Here is a 20025-nt window from a genome sequence, read left to right as displayed (position 1 = left end):
TCTTTGGTACAGTCATTGATAGTCACATTCAAAATTACTGGCACCATTGATATATTTTATGCAAACATTTTTTTATAATATTTGTATTTGTTTTCTTTAAAAGATAGGTGTCAAAATTATTTCCACCCCAAAAGATCCTTATAAATAAAATCAAACTAAATTAAATCTGCATTAACATTCTACTTGAAAACAAAAGTTAATCTAATTTTAAGGAACTATATTGTGGCCTTCCATGGCTTCTTGTTTCACTTGGGTATAACATTTTTGTAATATTCATGTAAAATAACTCACAAACGAAAACAGACAAATGGTTGATGTAGTCATTGCATGCTATGAATATAGGACCAAATACTTCACTTTGCACTACTTTAATACACATAGAAGTGAATTTGTCCCAATACTTTTGGTTCGCTACAAAAAGTGATGGAATTTCAAAACAGTTTATGAAATTACCCTCAAGTTAAAGCTGACATTCTGCACTTTACCCTCATAGTCATTATATATTTTCAAATCCAAAGTGCTGGACTACAGAGCAAAAACAACACATGTGTCAGTGTCCCAATACTTTTGGAGCTCACTGTAATATGAAATTTGTTAAGGCCCGCCATACTGAGACAGCTTCTCAGAAAACCAAGAGTAGGCTTATTTCTCATGTTACTCACTGCCCAGTGACCTCGCTGAGGCAAGATGAACTTGCCATCTTGGTAAATTAAAAATAAGCTACACATCTAATGCTGTGCCGTAAATCACCACATGGTAAACTGAAACGACAGTACTTTTTCGATACTAGAACACGAAAAAAAGGTTAGGTACTAGAATTTTTGTTACTTTCGGTAGTTCTGTGAAATGTGTCTCATGTCATATATGGATTGATAGGATCGAGTGTGTCATTCTAAATCTTCAATGGGGCAGTAGTAAGCCAGCCAGGCTACTTGTGCATGCCACAGCGCAAGCCACTTTCGAGAAGCAAGCGAAAGGATAGAGAAAATGCCGACAGCATGGCTTCTTCTAACGAAGTGAACTATGGGAATACAAGTAAGAAAAAGGTGTTACATTATGCAAGGGGGTTTTAGTTCCAAAACAACATTAAAAAAAGTATTTCACCCATGACATTTGCATTGTACATTATTCTACTAGCCACTAAATTCTAATACATTTTGCGAGTGAGCATTATAATTATAGTGTGATTACAAACCAAAAGTCATATATTTAGACTAAATTGTCAGAGCTGTACTTGCTAGCAGTAATCTAGCAGCCCCGATTAGAGGATTGCACCCTGGGTGTTGAAATGGGAATCGTAGTATGCTGTCTAAAAACCAATTGTATTTATATGGTGTGTAGACCATTGTAATATAGACGATTCAAGAAAGGAGCTTCAGAGTGTTCTTTAAGTTTTGGAACTAAACTATTCAGTTAATACATAAAATGATTAAGCTGTAATGAATAATGAATCCTAGGTCTAATGAATGTCATTTGACCCAATATTTTGGCCATAGATGAGCAAATTAACCCCACATTTTAAAATAGTTAAGATTCAATTGTACAATTATTTTGTATGATCGGATGTGTCAGATATGGTTTTGCATAAGGAAGGGTTAGGATGTTGTTTTTTAAATAAATGTAATATACTGTAGAATAGAATATATTATATTTGTTACTTTAGTTGTTCTACCAGTTATCAACACATTGTTTAAAAAACCTAGTGGTTATTCTGACTTTAGATAATATGTATCATTTTAGTATCGAGTATTGTGATACTAAGGGCTCTATTGTACACCATTGCTTTAGCGTGAAACTACAACTTGTACTACTGAGAGAGGAGACATACTCTTTGATATGCAAGTTGGTCGCTGCTCTGTAGGCCATGAAGAATAGGTAGGCAGGTGGATTACTGAGCAGACTACAAACCGATGAACTGAAAGCCTGCCATTGGGCCATTGATAAGGAAGGTTGCATTTGCCAGACAGATGTGGAATAGAAAAGCATACCTGGTTATATAAACATAACACATTATACAGAGAGAAGAGCAGATATCAGACTGGTTCACAGCAGCACAGCTCAGCCATAACATGCATTATCATCAAAAAGCATAAAACTACATACAATATACTAACAAAACCCCAAAACAGCAAACAATGGTGGCTACGTATAGCATATTCACATTACAGCTGCTAGCCCTAACCCTAACCTTAACCCAAAACCATTTTCCTCAAATTTCAAGTTCTTACCCTGGACCTTAGTGGGGAAGCTGACCCTATATTGTGGTGCAATGACCAAACAAGGCTAGCTATAGCTTCCAGCTGTGTTGGATGGCTGTTGATACTAGCATTACCTAGCATGCTGATGGCTTGTTAAACACCATATGGTGATCAGCAGTTGGCAATCAAGCGTTTTATCACCTTTAATGAAACATTCTTTTTGAGAGAGCTTATTCTGGACAACTCTGATTAGAAGCGACCCAGTAATAATGTCAGCCAGCGACAGACACCATCCAATTAGCACAAGATATCATGCTGCTCTCCTGCTGAACGGTGCACATAGCGGACCAAAGCATTTTGCCAACATGATAGTGTCAGATATGAGTTACGCTCAGCTACTGTGCAGAAAGCTCATGACCCACAGCATTATAAAATGACTATAGCAGCGTGAGCGGTATAAGGGTATAAGACACTTTGCATACACACAATGTACAAGCATGAATGATATGCACGCGTAACTAGGCTTACTACTATCTTTAAATATAGGACACCTAAGATATTGCCTAACCTAGATGTTTTATGTGCATGACAGCTATGGATGACTGTAAAACTATAAGCTACAGGGTTTGTGTGCAAACACATGTTTACAACAATAGAATAAAGCACACTACAAGCAAGTGCCCAGACATCCAAAGTGTTTTGGGAGGCTCAGGCCAGGCATTGATGGGGCAATAGTGAAACAACAAAGCATTAGGAAATATAGCACTACAATCTCAACGTGTGCTCTGCCAGCGATACAAGCAACATGCCAATAATGTGCAAATGATACAGGGACATAAGCTAAATCATGAATTAACATGAGCATTCACCTTGGCAGTAAGAGTTGCAGGGTGATTACCACGGCAGTAGCAGTTGCAGCACAACACATGATAGTTCCCGTGATTAAAAATACATAAAACATGATGGCCCTCCCTACATACCCTTTGGAGCTCCTATCTGACTCTACTGGAAGAAGATAGACACGGAGTATACCAAACATTAGGATCATCTTCCTAATATTTAGTCGTGCCCTAAGAATAGCCTCAATTTGTTGGGGCATGGACTCCACAAGGTGTCAAAAGCGTTACACAGGGATGCTGGCCCATGTTGACTCCAATGCTTCCCACATTTGTGTCAAATTGGCTGGATGTCCTCGGGGAGGGGGGGGGGGGGGGGGGCATTTTTGATACACACAGGAAATTGAGCATGAAAAACCCAGCAGTGTTGCAGTTCTTGACACCAACCGGTGCTCCTGGCACCTACTACCATACCCTGTTTTTTCTTGCCCATTCACCCTCTGGATGGCACACGTACACTATTCATATCTCAATTGTCTCAAGGCTTAACAATCTTTAACCTGCCTCCGCCCCTTCATCTACACTGATTAAAGGGGATTTAACAGGGGATATGAATTCAACAGGGGGATTATAGCTTTTACATGGATTCATCTGGTCAGTCTGTCATGGAAAGAGCAGGTGTTCTTAATATTTTGTATACTCAATATAGTTTAACTCAATGATTTAGACAGTTCGTAAGACATAATTTATTCCAATATGAAAGCAGATTCATAAATAGCAGTAGGTAATATGTGACAAGAAAGAAGCAATCATATATTTAGTGTAAGAGTATACATAGAGAAACATAGAGAATGCATTTTGACAAAAAATGGGAAGGGAAGTTCAGAGTCCAGTGTTGTGATCTGTCTGGTTGCGAGCTGAAATACCCTACAAATGGCAAAAGGAATGGACAGAATGGGGGAAAAGAAAGGTATGAACATTTCATCCACCCAAAGTCCATCATTCTCTAGGAAAACACAACACAGGTTCATGTCCCAACTGTCCAGCTGCAGAAACCACAGATGATGTCCTCCTTCACTGTCATGCATACTAACATCAAAGGCAGACACTCAGAAGAAAATCACATCCATGGGAATAAACTTCAACCTCCCCAGTTTACTCAAAGCCCGTCCAGAACAAACTGAAATACACGCAGCACACATTTATTTCCTCCACTCATGTAGACTAGAGAACAGAATTTAGAACATGTCCATAGTCTCCAGGGAAATCCAGCCCGGTAGGTGGCGGTAATGCACCTAATATTGGTCGGTACACCACCATTATAATCCAAAGAAGAAGAGAAGTTAGTGGAAGCACATGACATGGAAATATAATTGTGTTGAAGTTATATGAAGAACATACAAGTCAAGAGAATGCCTGATTATTCATGTAACACGTTTACATTGTTATACTAGTATACAATACAATAGCAAATTACTGGAATCTTTTTTACTAGAATAAACAGATGGACTGACAGAGGGACTAATTATGTAAAATGTATGACACATAAGTAAAAACATGGATAAAACGTAAAGCCTAAACCCACTGGGCACACACTGGTTGAATCAACGTTGTTTCCAGGTCATTTCAATTAAATGACATTGAATCAATGTGGAATAGACGTTGAATTGATATCTGTGCCCAGTGGGTACCACTTCTGCAGATAATGATGCTATAAACTAAGAATGTGACTAAAATAAAATCATTAAATCAAGATGTTAAATGTATTGCTAGTAGTGTTACAGCTGTCTCGTGAGCTGTGCAACACACGAGGCTACTAGGCTAGGCCACTATCGATATTAAAGGGATAATCCACTCAAACCACGAATGAATATGATTAACAGTGTTAAACCGTGTTAAAAACCCCTAGAGTTGATGTCCGCGCCCCCACTGAAAATAGTTAGCATAATAAAAAATCCCCATAAAAATATGTCTGTTTAAGCTAGAGATACTGTATCTTTGCATGGGCTGCGTATTAATCCACCACATCCGGATTGGATTAAGGAGAATGTTATCTTTGAAATGGTGTCTAATACTTGAATGTTTGAGAAATTTGAATTATGAGATTTCTGTTGATTGAATTTAACGCCCTGCAATTTCATTGGCTGTTGGCGAGGGGTTCCGCTAGCGCAACGGGGTTCCAGTCCTAGACAGGTTAAAGTAATGATGGACAGTCGTTTCTCTTTGCTTATTTGAGTTGTTCTTGCCATAATATGGACTTGTTCTTTTACCAAATAGGGCTATCTTCTGTATACCACTCCTACCTTGTCACAACACAACTGATTGTCTCAAACGCATTAAGAAGGAAAGCAATTCCACAAATTAACCTTTAAGAAGGCACACCATTCAATTGAAATGCATTCCAGGTGACTACCTCATGAAGCTGGATGAGAGAATTCCAAAATCAAATCAAATCAAATTTTATTTGTCACATACACATGGTTAGCAGATGTTAATGTGAGTGTAGCGAAATGCTTGTGCTTCTAGTTCCGACAATGCAGTGATAACCAACAAGTAATCTAACTAACAATTCCAAAACTACTGTCTTATACACAGTGTAAGGGGATAAAGAATATGTACATAAGGATATATGAATGAGTGATGGTACAGAGCAGCATAAGGTAGATGGTATCGAGTACAGTATATACATATGAGATGAGTATGTAGACAAAGTATATATACATATACAAAGTAAACAATGTGGCATAGTTAAAGTGGCTAGTGATACATGTATTACATAAGGATGCAGTCGATGATGTAGAGTACAGTATATACGTATGCATATGAGATGAATAATGTAGGGTAAGTAACATTATATAAGGTAGCATTGTTTAAAGTGGCTAGTGATATATTTACATAATTTCCCATCAATTCCCATTATTAGAGTGGCTGGAGTTGGGTCAGTGTCAATGACAGTGTGTTGGCAGCAGCCACTCAATGTTAGTGGTGTCTGTTTAACAGTCTGATGGCCTTGAGATAGAAGCTGTTTTTCAGTCTCTCGGTCCCAGCTTTGATGCACCTGTACTGACCTCGCCTTCTGGATGATAGCGGGGTGAACAGGCAGTGGTTCGGGTGGTTGATGTCCTTGATGGTCTTTATGGCCTTCCTGTAACATCGGGTGGTGTAGGTGTCCTGGAGGTCAGGTAGTTTTCCCCCGGTGATGCGTTGTGCAGACCTCACTACCCTCTGGAGAGCCTTACGGTTGAGGGCGGAGCAGTTGCCGTACCACGCGGTGATACAGCCCGCCAGGATGCTCTCGATTGTGCATCTGAAGAAGTTTGTGAGTGCTTTTGGTGACAAGCCAAATTTCTTCAGCCTCCTGCGGTTGATGAGGCGCTGCTGCGCCTTCTTCACGACGCTGTCAGTGTGAGTGGACCAATTCAGTTTGTCTGTGATGTGTATGCCGAGGAACTTAAAACTTGCTACCCTCTCCACTACTGTTCCATCGATGTGGATAGGGGGGTGTTCCCTCTGCTGTTTCCTGAAGTCCTCAATCATCTCCTTAGTTTTGTTGACGTTGAGTGTGAGGTTATTTTCCTGACACCACACTCCGAGGGCCCTCACCTCCTCCCTGTAGGCCGTCTCGTCGTTGTTGGTAATCAAGCCTACCACTGTTGTGTCGTCCGCCAACTTGATGATTGAGTTGGAGGCGTGCGTGGCCACGCAGTTGTGGGTGAACAGGGAGTACAGGAGAGGGCTCAGAACGCACCCTTGTGGGGCCCCCGTGTTGAGGATCAGCGGAGAGGAGATGTTGTTGCCTACCCTCACCACCTGGGGGCGGCCCGTCAGGAAGTCCAGTACCCAGTTGCACAGGGCGGGGTCGAGACCCAGGGTCTCGAGCTTGATGATGAGCTTGGAGGGTACTGTGGTGTTGAATGCCGAGCTGTAGTCGATGAACAGCATTCTCACATAGGTATTCCTCTTGCCCAGGTGGGTTAGGGCAGTGTGCAGTGTGGTTGAGATTGCATCGTCTGTGGACCTATTTGGGCGGTAAGCAAATTGGAGTGGGTCTAGGGTGTCAGGTAAGGTGGAGGTGATATGGTCCTTGACTAGTCTCTCAAAGCACTTCATGATGACGGAAGTGAGTGCTATGGGGCGGTAGTCGTTTAGCTCAGTTACCTTAGCTTTCTTGGGAACAGGAACAATGGTGGCCCTCTTGAAGCATGTGGGAACAGCAGACTGGTATAGGGATTGATTGAATATGTCCGTAAACACACCGGCCAGCTGGTCTGCACATGCTCTGAGGGCGCGGCTGGGGATGCCGTCTGGGCCTGCAGCCTTGCGAGGGTTAACACGTTTAAATGTCTTACTCACATCGGCTGCAGTGAAGGAGAGACCGCATGTTTTCGTTGCAGGCCGTGTCAGTGGCACTGTATTGTCCTCAAAGCGGGCAAAAAAGTTATTTAGTCTTGTAGTCCGTGATTGACTGTAGACCCTGCCACATGCCTCTTGTGTCTGAGCCGTTGAATTGAGATTCTACTTTGTCTCTGTACTGACGCTTAGCTTGTTTAATAGCCTTGCGGAGGGAATAGCTGCACTGTTTGTATTCGGTCATGTTGCCAGACACCTTGCCCTGATTAAAAGCAGTGGTTCGCGCTTTCAGTTTCACGCGAATGCTGCCATCAATCCACGGTTTCTGGTTAGGGAATGTTTTTATCGTTGCTATGGGAACGACATCTTCAACACACGTTCTAATGAACTCGCACACCGAATCAGCGTATTCGTCAATATTTTTATCTGACGCAATACGAAACATGTCCCAGTCCACGTGATGGAAGCAGTCTTGGAGTGTGGAGTCCGCTTGGTCGGACCAGCGTTGGACAGACCTCAGCGTGGGAGCCTCTTGTTTTAGTTTCTGCCTGTAGGCAGGGATCAACAAAATGGAGTCGTGGTCAGGTTTTCCGAAAGGGGGGCTGGGCAGGGCCTTATATGCGTCGCGGAAGTTAGAGTAACAATGATCCACCCCTGGTTGCGCAATCGATATGCTGATAAAATTTAGGGAGTCTTGTTTTCAGATTAGCTTTGTTAAAATCCCCAGCTACAATGAATGCAGCCTCCGGATAAATGGTTTCCAGTTTGCAAAGAGTTAAATAAAGTTTGTTCAGAGCCATCGATGTGTCTGCTTGGGGGGGATATATACGGCTGTGATTATAATCGAAGAGAATTCTCTTGGAAGATAATGCGGTCTACATTTGATTGTGAGGAATTCTAAATCAGGTGAACAGAAGGATTTGAGTTCCTGTATGTTTCTTTCATCACACCATGTCTCGTTAGTCATGAGGCATACGCCCCCGCCACTCTTCTTACCAGAAAGATGTTTGTTTCTGTCGGCGCGATGCGTGGAGAAACCTGTTGGCTGCACCGCATCGGATAGCGTCTTCCCAGTAAGCCATGTTTCCGTGAAGCAGAGAACGTTGCAGTCTCTGATGTCCCTCTGGAATGCTACCCTTGCCCGGATTTCATCAACCTTGTTGTCAAGAGACTGGACATTGGCAAGAAGAATGCTGGGGAGTGGTGCGCGATGTGCCCTTGTCCGGAGTCTGACCAGAAGACCGCTACGTTTCCCTCTTTTTCGGAGTCGTTTTTTTTGGTCGCTGCATGCGATCCATTCCGTTGTCCTGTTTGTAAGGCAGAACACAGCATCCGCGTCGCGTAAAACATATTCTTGGTCGTACTGATGGTGAGTTGACCCTGATCTTATATATCAGTAGTTCTTCTCGACAGTATGTAATGAAACCTAAGATGACCTGGGGTACTAATGTAAGAAATAACACGTAAAAAAACAAAAAACTGCATAGTTTCCTAGGAACGCGAAGCGAGGCGGCCATCTCTGTCGGCGCCGGAAGTTAACATAACAAATGTCCAAGAGTGTGCAAAGTGTGCAAAGCTGTTATCAAGGCAAAGGGTGGCTACTTTAAAGAATGTCAAATATAAAATATTTGTTGATCTTATTAGCACTTTTTTGGTTACTATGTGATTCCATATGTGTTATTTCATAATTTTGATGTGTTCACTATTATTGTGCAATGTAGAAAATAGTAAAAATAAAGAAAAACCCTGGAATGAGTAGATGTGTCCAAACTTTTCACCTTCCTACGACAATCCAATGCTGGCACTAAGACCATCATCAACAAGCTGTATAAAGCCATAAGCAAATAAGATACATGGTCATCCAGAAGAGGCACTTCTAGTGGTTTGGGACTTTAATGCAGGGAAACTTAAATCCATTTTTACCTAATTTCTACCAGCATAATACATGTGCAACCAGAAAAACTCTACACCACCTTTACTCCACACACAGAGACATGTAGAAAGCTCTCCCTCACAATCCATTTGGTAAATCTGACCATAATTATATCCTCCTGATTCCTGCTTACAAGCAAAGATCACAACAGATTATACCAGTGACTCGCTCAATAAGGAAGTGGTCAGGTGAGGCAGATGCTAAGCTACGGGATTGTTATGCTAGCGCATACTGGAATATGTTCTGGGACTCATCCAATGGCATTGAGGAGTGTACCAGACCAGTCACCGGCTTCATCAATAAGTGCATCGATGACGTTTTTCCAACAGTGACCGTAAGTACATATCCCAACAAGAAGCCATGGATTAAGGATTAGCTAAAGGGTAGAGCTGCTGCTTTCAAGGAGCGGGACTGTAACCCTGAAGCTTATAAGAAATCCCGCTATGCCCTCAGACAAACCATCAACGCCATTTTACCTGCTGTTTGTTGTGCTAGCTGATTAGCCTCGCCTACTGTTTTTAGCTAGCTTTCCCAATTCAACACCTGTGATTACTGTATGCCTCGCTGTATGTCTCTCTCAAATGTCAATATGCCTTGTATACTGTTGTTCAGGTTAGTTATCATTGTTTTAGTTCACAATGGAGCCCCTAGATCCACTCTGCATACCCCTGTTACCTCTTTTGTCCCACCTCCCACACATGCGGTGACCTCACCCATTACAACCAGCATGTCCAGAGATACAACCTCTCTCATCATCACCCAGTGCCTGGGCTTACCTCCGCTGTACCCGCACCCCACCATACCCCTGTCTGCGCATTATGCCCTGAATATATTCTACCATCCCCAGAAACCTGCTCATCTTATCCTCTGCTCCCAACGCTCTAGGCGACCAGTTTTGATAGCCTTTAGCCGCACCCTCATACTACTCCTTCTCTGTTCCGCGGGTGATGTGGAGGTAAACCCAGGCCCTGCATGTCCCCAGGTACCCTCATTTGTTGACTTCTGTGATCGAAAAAGCCTTGGTTTTATGCATGTCAACATCAGAAGCCTCCTCCCTAAGTTTGTTTTACTCACTGCTTTAGCACACTCTGCTAACCCTGATGTCCTTGCCGTGTCTGAATCCTGGCTCAGGAAGGCCACCAACAATTCAGAGATTTCCATACCCAAATATAACATCTTCCGTCAAGATAGAACTGCCAAAGGGGGCGGAGTCGCAGTCTACTGCAGAGATAGCCTGCAAAGTAATGTCATACTTTCCAGGTCCATACCCAAACAGTTTGAACTACTAATTTTGAAAATTACTCTCTCCAGAAATAAGTCTCTCACTGTTGCCGCCTGCTACCGACCACCCTCAGCTCCCAGCTGTGCCCTGGACATCATTTGTGAATGGATCGACCCCCATCTAGCTTCAGAGTTTGTTCTGTTAGGTGACCTAAACTGGGAAATGCTTAACACCCCGGCAGTCTTACAATCTAAGCTAGATGCCCTCAATCTCACTCAAATCATCAAGGAACCCACCAGGTACAACCCTAACTCTGTAAACAAGGGCACCCTCATAGACGTCATCCTGACCAACTGGCCCTCCAAATAGCAGGCCTTTCTAATCGACCTGGCCCGGGTAGCCTGGAAGGACATTGACCTCATCCCGTCAGTTGAGTCATTCTGGTCATTCTTTAAAAGTAACTTCCTCACCATTTTAGATAAGCATGCTCCGTTCAAAAAATGCAGAACCAAGAACAGATACAGCCCTTGGTTCACTCCAGACCTGACTGCCCTCGACCAGCACAAAAACATCCTGTGGCGGACTGCAATAGCATCGAATAGCCCCCGTGATATGCAACTGTTCAGGGAAGTCAGGAATCAATACACGCAGTCAGTCAGGAAATCTAAGGCCAGCTTCTTCAGGCAGAAGTTTGCATCCTGTAGCTCCAACTCCAAAAAGTTCTGGGACACTGTGAAGTCCATGGAGAACAAGAGCACCTCCTCCCAGCTGCCCACTGCACTGAGGCTAGGTAACACGGTCTCCACCGATAAATCCATGATTATCGAAAACTTCAATAAGCACTTCTCAACGGCTGGCCATGCCTTCCGCCTGGCTACTCCAACTTCGGCCAACAGCTCTGCCCCCCCCGCAGCTCCTCGCCCAAGCCTCTCCAGGTTCTCCTTTACCCAAATCCAGATAGCAGATGTTCTGAAAGAGCTGCAAAACCTGGACCCGTACAAATCAGCTGGGCTTGACAATCTGGACCCTCTATTTCTGAAACTATCTGCCGCCATTGTCGCAACCCCTATTTCCAGCCTGTTCAACCTCTTTTTCATATCTTCTGAGATCCCCAAGGATTGGAAAGCTGCCGCAGTCATCCCCCTCTTCAAAGGGGGAGACACCCTGGACCCAAACTGTTATAGACCTATATCCATCCTGCTCTGCCTATCTAAGGTCTTCGAAAGCCAAGTCAACAAACAGGTCACTGACCATCTCGAATCCCACCGTACCCTCTCCGCTGTGCAATCTGGTTTCCGAGCCGGTCACGGGTGCACCTCAGCTACACTCAAGGTACTAAACGATATCATAACCGCCATCGATAAAAGACAGTACTGTGCAGCCGTCTTCATCGACCTCGCCAAGGCTTTCGACTCTGTCAATCACCATATTCTTATCGGCAGACTCAATAGCCTCGGTTTTTCGGGTTAACTGCCTTGCCTGGTTCACCAATTACTTTGCAGACAGAGTTCAGTGTGTCAAATCGGAGGGCATGCTGTCCGGTCCTCTGGCAGTCTCTATGGGGGTGCCACAGGGTTCAATACTCAGGCCGACTCTTTTCTCTGTATATATCAATGATGTTGCTCTTGCTGCGGGCGATTCCCTGATCCACCTCTACGCAGACGACACCATTCTATATACTTTTGGCCCGTCATTGGACACTGTGCTATCTAACCTCCAAACGAGCTTCAATGCCATACAGCACTCCTTCTGTGGCCTCCAACTGCTCTTAAACACGAGTAAAACCAAATGCATGCTTTTCAACCGATCGCTGCCTGCACCCGCATGCCCGACTAGCATCACCACCCTGGATGGTTCCGACCTTGAATATGTGGACATCTATAAGTACCTAGGTGTCTGGCTAGATTGCAAACTCTCCTTCCAGACTCACATCAATCATCTCCAATCAAAAATCAAATCAAGAGTCGGCTTTCTATTCCGCAACAAAGCCTCCTTCACTCACGCCGCCAATCTTACTCTAGTAAAACTGACTATCCTACCGATCCTCGACTTCGGCGATGTCATCTACAAAATGGCTTCCAACACTCTACTCAGCAAACTGGATGCAGTCTGTCACAGTGCCATCCGTTTTGTCACTAAAGCACCTTATACCACCCACCACTGCGACTTGTATGTTCTAGTCGGCTGGCCCTCACTACATATTCGTCGCCAGACCCACTGGCTCCAGGTCATCTACAAGTCCATGCTAGGTAAAGCTCCGCCTTATCTCAGTTCACTGGTCACGATGGCAACACCCATCCGTAGCACGCGCTCCAGCAGGTGTATCTCACTGATCATCCCTAAAGCCAACACCTCATTTGGCCGCCTTTCGTTCCAGTACTCTGCTGCCTGTGACTGGAACGAACTGCAAAAATCGCTGAAGTTGGAGACTTTTATCTCCCTCACCAACTTCAAACATCAGCTATCCGAGCAGCTAACCGATCGCTGCAGCTGTACATAGTCTATTGGTAAATAGCCCACCCATTTTCACCTACCTCCTTCCCATACTGTTTTTATACTGTTTTTTATTTATTTACTTTTCTGCTCTTTTGCACACCAATATCTCTACCTGTACATGACCATCTGATCATTTATCACTCCAGTGTTAATCTGCAAAATTGTATTATTCGCCTACCTCCTCATGCCTTTTGCACACATTGTATATAGACTGCCCATTTTTTTCTACTGTGTTATTGACTTGTTAATTGTTTACTCCATGTGTAACTCTGTGTTGTCTGTTCACACTGCTATGCTTTATTTTGGCCAGGTCGCAGTTGCAAATGAGAACTTGTTCTCAACTAGCCTACCTGGTTAAATAAAGGTGAAATAAAAAATAAAAAAAATAATAAAAAAATCAAACAGGAAAAGTGTAAATTCAGGACTAAGATTGAATCCTACTACACCGGCTCCGACGCTCATCGGATGTGACGGGGCTTGCAAACTATTACGAACTACAAAGGGACGCCCAGCCGCGAGCTGCCTGTGTAATCTTTGAGTGCCACAGAAATGATGCTACAGGAGAAACCAAGATGAAATTTCAAACAGGAAATGGCCCAGATTTTGAAGGCGCTGTGTTCCAATGTCTGCGGGATTGCTCGACGCAAAACGTTAAATAGGTTAACATTCACAAGGCCCAGGGCCGGACTGATTTCCAGGACGTGTACTCCGAGCATGCGCTGACCAAATGGCAAGTGTCTTCACTGACATTTTTAAACTGCCCCTGTCTGAGTCTGTAATACCTACATATTTCAAGCAGACCACCATTGCTCCTGTGGCCAAGAACACCAAGGTAACCTGCTTAATGACTACCGACCCGTAGCACTCATGTCTGTTGTCATGACGTGCTTTGAAAGGCTTGTCGTGGCTCACGTCCACCATAGTGCCCTCAAAGCTCATCACTAAACTAAGGACCCTGGGACAAAACACCTCCCTCTGCAACTGGATCCCGGACTTCCTGATGGGCCGCCACCAGGTGGTAATGGTAGGCAACAACACATCTGCCACGCTGATCCTCAATACGAGGGCCCCTCAGGGGTGCGTGCTTAGTGCCCTCTTGTACTCCTTGATTCACCCATGACTGCGTAGCCAAGCATGACTCCAACACCATCATTAAGTTTGCATTGACAACATCTTTTACACTACTGCTACTTGCTGTTTATTATCTATGCATAGTCACTTTACCCTACCTACATGTACATATTACCTAAATTACCATGACTAACATGTACCCCCGCACATTGACTAGGTTCTAGTACCCCCTCTATATAGCCTCGTTAATGTTATTTTATTTTTGCTCTTGTTTTTTTTGTTTATTTAGTAAATATTTTTCTTAACTGCAATGTTGGTTAAGAGCTTGTAAGCATGTGACAAATTTGATTTGATTTAATATTCAAAGATGTCTAATTTGAGTGTAATGCAGTCTGCTTCTTTTTATGTTTTCTGTCCTCAGATACAGAGATCTGTGAAACCCTGTTTGCATATGACCCCTTTTTTTCAATTTTCGCCTAAAATTACACACCCAAATCGAATTGCCTGTTGCTCAGGATGCAACAGAAAGATCCCACATCTGCCATCACTCTGGTTGTAATTCCGATGGTGTCCAGAAGATGGAAGCAAACGGATAACTTGAAGTTTGGGCAAACTATATGACATTTAGTGTGAAGTCACCCAGGTACATTTGGGCAAATCGTGAAGGAGACATTTACATTCACATTACATTTTTTCTGCAAGAATATAGTCAAATCTGTACTTGGACTTTGACTTAGCTTTTCCAGTATTTTGTTTTTGGTTAACTGATTTTTGTACTCTGACGTCCTTGGGTAGGCGGATGGAGTCTGGAAGGGCATCTAGGAATCTTTGGGTTCTCCGAGAATTTATAGCACAACTTTTGAGGATCCTTGGTTGGGGTCAGAGCAGATTATTTGTTGCGATTGCAAACGTAATAAAATGGTGGTCCAATAGTCCAGGATTATGAGGAAAAACAGTAAGATCCACAACATTTGTTCCATGGGACAAAACTAGGTCCAGAGTATGACTGTGACAGTGAGTAGGTCCAGAGACATGTTGGATAAAACCCACTGAGTCGATGATGGCTTCGCAATTTGAATATTATCTGCCATGACTACAAGGTCTGATAGGAATTCAGGGAAATCAGTAAGGAATGCTGTATATGGCCCAGGAGGCCTGTAAACAGTAGCTATAAAAAAGTTATTGAGTAGGCTGCATAGATTTCATGACTAGAAGCTCAAAAGACGAAAACTTTGTTTTTGGGGGGGAAATTGAAATTTGCTCTAGCTAGCTTTTCTTGGATAACATTAGCATTGGATAACATTGGTCTTAGGTCTCTTCACTTTTATTGAGTTCTTGAGTCTATCATGATTGCAGGTAATATTTGTCTTGTTAAATTTTACACAAAATTGACTGTGGTGATGAATCAACTAGTTTTAGGCACTGTTATCATGCAGATTTGGATAGCCGCTCAGATGTTGTTGTCAAAATAATTAATGCGGTGGACTCCCAACATGGATGCCAGGTGGTGTCGTACATCAACTGGCAACCCTCTGTAACGCATTCTTGTCATGCTATGCAAGAGCTCACATATAAGGATACAGTTGAAGACGGAAGTTTACATACACTTAGGTTGGAATCGTTAACTCATTTTTCAACCACTCCACAAATGTATTGTTAAAACCTCCTTTTGCTATACGTGCCGCTAGCGAACTCGACAACATCCGGTGAAATTTCAGAGCGCGAATATCAAAAATACTAAATTCGTAATATTAAACATTCATGAAAACACAAGTGTCTTACATGATTTAAAAACGTAACATCTTGTTAACCACTTGCTCCTACCTGGCACGCAGGCGTCCCATCTAGAGCTCTGGAAATGCAAATGCGCTACGCTAAATGCTAATAGTATTAGTTAAAACTCAAACGTTCATTAAAATACACATGCAGGGTATTGAATTAAAGCTACACTCGTTGTGAATCCAGGCAACAAGTCAGATTTTTAAAATGCTTTTCGGCGAAAGCATGAGAAGCTATTATCTGATAGCATGTAACACCACAAAAGACCCGCAGGGGACGTAAACAAAATAATTAGCATATTCGGCGCTACACAAACCTCACAATAAAATATAAAACATTCATTCCTTTTGACCATCTTCTTTGTTGGCACTCCTAGACGTCCCATAATAACTATTGGGTCTTTTTTTCGATTAAATCGGTCCATATATAGCCTAGATATCGTTCTATGTAGACTGTATGATAAACGAAAAAAAAGAGCGTTTCATAACGTAACGTCATTTTTTTAAATTCAAAAAGTCGACGATAAACTTTTACAAAACACTTCGAAATACTTTTGTAATGCAACTTTAGGTATTAGTACACGTTAATAAGCGATAAAATTCATCAGGAGGCGATGTAACTTCTATAGTGTCGTCTGGAAAAAAACATGGCCGAGAGAGCTCGACCAAAACATCCGGTCGGAGAACGGAGGGAAGGAGTTCCCTTGAACCGGTTAGACCAAGAATCAATTGCGAATCAAATGACAAGACTCTAGACAACGTGTGGTAGCTGTAGGCGCTGAAACCTCGGTCTCATGTAATTCGGTTCACTTTGAACAATTCCTGGAAGTAAGCGCAAGGATATTTATTTCCATTTTCAGTGATCAGGTTTTCCTGCGCTATTTGATGAAACTCACACTCTGTTAAAGTCACAGCCGTGATTTAACCAGTTTTCGAAACGTCAGAGTGTTTGCTATCCACACATACTAATAATATGCATATACTATATTCCTGGCGTGAGTAGCAGGGCGCTGAAATGTTGCGCGATTTTTAACAGAATGTTCGAAAAAGTAGAGGGTCGACTTAACAGGTTAATGCAGCCGCTTTTTCAGATTACAAAAAGGCTTTACGTTGAAAGCATACCATGCAATTATGTGAGGACAGCGGCCCACATACAAAAGCATTAAAAACATTTTCCAACCAAGCGAAAGAAAGAAATAGCAATAAAATAAATCCCTTACCTTTCAAGATCTTCATCTGGTTGCAATCACAAGGGTCCCAGTTACATAATAAATGGTCCTTTTGTTAGATAACATCCTCTTTATATCCCCAAAATGTCAGTTTATTTGGCGCGTTTGATTCAGAAATACAGCTGTTCCATCTCGCCCAACATGCCTAAAAGGAATCTAAAAGTTTCCTGTAAACTTGGTCTAAACATTTCAAACAACATTTCTAATCCAAACTCAGGTACCCTAATATGTAAATAATCAATACAATAAAAGACAGAATAAACTGTTTTCAATACCGGAGAAAAACAACGAGGAGTGCGCACCCATTCAAGCCGACTAAAAGACTATAGTCCTTCTGAGTGACACTTAGAAAAAATATGAATACTTCTTCATTTAAAAAAAAAACATTGAACAATTTCTTAAGACATCTAGGGGAACTGCAATCTGGGTCCTAATAATTAGGCTATCTCATAGAAAATAATTGGATAGTCCAATTACCTCAACAACAAAACTAATCCTGGATGGTTGTCCTCGGGGTTTCGCCTGCCAAATCAGTTATGTTATACGCAGACATTATTTTAACAGTTTTAGAAACTTTAGAGTGTTTTCTATCCAATATTACTGTATGCATATCTTAGCTTCTGGGCCTGAGTAACAGGCAGTTTACTTTGGGCACCTCATTCATCCAAACTTCCGAATACCTCCCCCTAGCCTTAAAAGGTTTAACAAACTATAGCTTTGGCAAGTCGGTTAGGACATCTACTTTGTGCATGACACAAGTAATTTTTCCAACAATTGTTTACAGACAGATTATTTCACTTATAAATCACTGTATCACATTAAATAATCTGAAAGGCCACACAGCAAGGAAGAAGCCACTAAAACACCATAAAAAGCCAGACTACGGTTTGCAACTGCACATGGGGACAAGATCGTAGTTTTTGGAGAAATATCCTCTGGTCTGATGAAACAAAAATATAACTGTTTGGCCATAATGACCATTGTTATTTTTGGAGGGACAAGAGGGAGGCTTGCAAGCCAAAGAATACCATCCCAACTGTGAAGCACGGGGGTGGCAGCATCACGTTGTGGGGGTGCTTTGCTGCAGGAGGGACTGGTGCACTTCACAAATGTATGGCATCATGAGGAAAGAAAATTATGTTGATATATTGTAGCAACATCTCGAGATATCAGTCAGGAAGTTAAAGCTTTCCAAATGGACAATGACCCCATGCATACTTCCAAAGTTGTGGCAAAATGGCTTAAGGACAACAAAGTTAAGGTATGGGGGTGACCATCGCAAAGCCTTGACCTCAATCCCATAAAAAATATGTGGGCAGAACTGAAAAAGCGTGTTACACCAGCTCTGTCAGGAGGATTGGGCAATGCTAATAATTACTAATTGAGTGTATGTAAACTTCTGACCCACTGAGATGTGATGAAAGAAATAACATCTGAAATAAATAATTCTCTCTGCTATTATTCTGACATTTCACATTCTTAAAATAATGTGGTGATCCTAAATGACCTAAGACAGGGACCTGTTACTAGAATTAAATGTGAGGAATTGTGAAATATCGAGTTGAAATGTATTTGGCTAAACTTCCGACTTCAACTGTATGCGTCAATACAAAGACAGCGTAGTGTCATCATTTTGGCTGTTCTCAAAAGTGTGCTTCTGTCATACAAGTGTTGGTATTGCCAAAAGGGCAAACCACATTTAGAAAATTATGCTGATATCTTACCTGTACTATCCCTGTTTCCCCTACTGGCCAGTATAGGCCTGTGACTAATTGTCATGTTGCGTAAGAATCACATTTTGGAACAGTGAATGCATTCTGACATCACATGCATAAAAACAACTCATGCTTGGGCAGCCGTTAGAGATATTTGGAACTCACGGTTGAAAAGGTTAAGGGAAAGTTTATAACTGCTCAGTCCTGCAATGGTCACCTTTCTTTAAGCTAGCCACATGCATAGCTCATTCTCCGTGGAACACACAAGAGTCTAGGCAAAATGACTGCCCCATGTGAGAGAAAATGTGATGTGCCTCTCGATACCTAGCTTACTCTCAGGGGAGAACTGCAAATCTGCCGGAGCGAAAAATGCACAGTCTCCCAATCTTGTAGACGCAGTCCCCGAACCCAAATGCTAAACCGGGAGGGTTCTGCTGGACAGACAAGCCACAAAGACAACTAAGACAAACCCTCAGTTCAGCAATACTGGTTGACCAAACCGAGTATCACCCAGGTTGGTGCACTGTTGAAAGTAATAAAAAGGACAAAACCCAAACCGAGTGGGGGGACAGCAGAGCATCCAGATGGAGAGGCTAGCTAGCTAGCTAGCTAGCTCCAAGCTATTGAATAGCTGCGGGTATACTTCTGCGCATATACACTCTAATATAGAACTCTTACTGAGCGAATCCAAATCAAATTTAAATGTATTGGTCACATACACATATTTACCAAATATTATTGCTGGTGTAGCCAAATGCTTGTGTTTCTAGCTCCAACATTTCAGTAGTATCTAACAATTCACAACAATACACACAAATCTAAAAGTAAAAGAATAGAATTAAGAAATATATAAATATTAGATCGAGCAATGTCGGAGTGGCATTGACTAAAATACAATGGAATAGAATACAGTATTTACATACTGTATGCAATGAGTAAAGCACTATATAAACATTATTTAAACATTGTTAATGTGATTAGTGTTCCATTATTGAAGTGGCCAGTCATTCCAAGCCTATATACAGTGCCTTGCGAAAGTATTCGGCCCCCAGAACTTTGCGACCTTTTGCCACATTTCAGGCTTCAAACATAAAGATATAAAACTGTATTTATTTGTGAAGAATCAACAACAAGTGGGACACAATCATGAAGTGGAACGACATTTATTGGATATTTCAAACTTTTTTAACAAATCAA

At 42.3% G+C, this 20025-nt stretch overlaps 1 protein-coding gene across 1 annotated transcript in view; it reads left to right on the top strand.

The window, feature by feature from the left end:
• LOC124035945 (MAM domain-containing glycosylphosphatidylinositol anchor protein 1-like) overlaps window positions 1-20025 on the top strand; it is a 447455-nt gene that overhangs the window by 290575 nt on the left and 136855 nt on the right. The window lies entirely within an intron of this gene.

Source organism: Oncorhynchus gorbuscha, linkage group LG05 (assembly GCF_021184085.1).
Source record: "Oncorhynchus gorbuscha isolate QuinsamMale2020 ecotype Even-year linkage group LG05, OgorEven_v1.0, whole genome shotgun sequence".
NCBI classification, from domain to species: domain Eukaryota; kingdom Metazoa; phylum Chordata; class Actinopteri; order Salmoniformes; family Salmonidae; genus Oncorhynchus; species Oncorhynchus gorbuscha.
The sequence above is the reverse complement of the archived record's forward strand: the minus strand, read 5'-3'. Positions and strand labels throughout refer to the sequence as shown.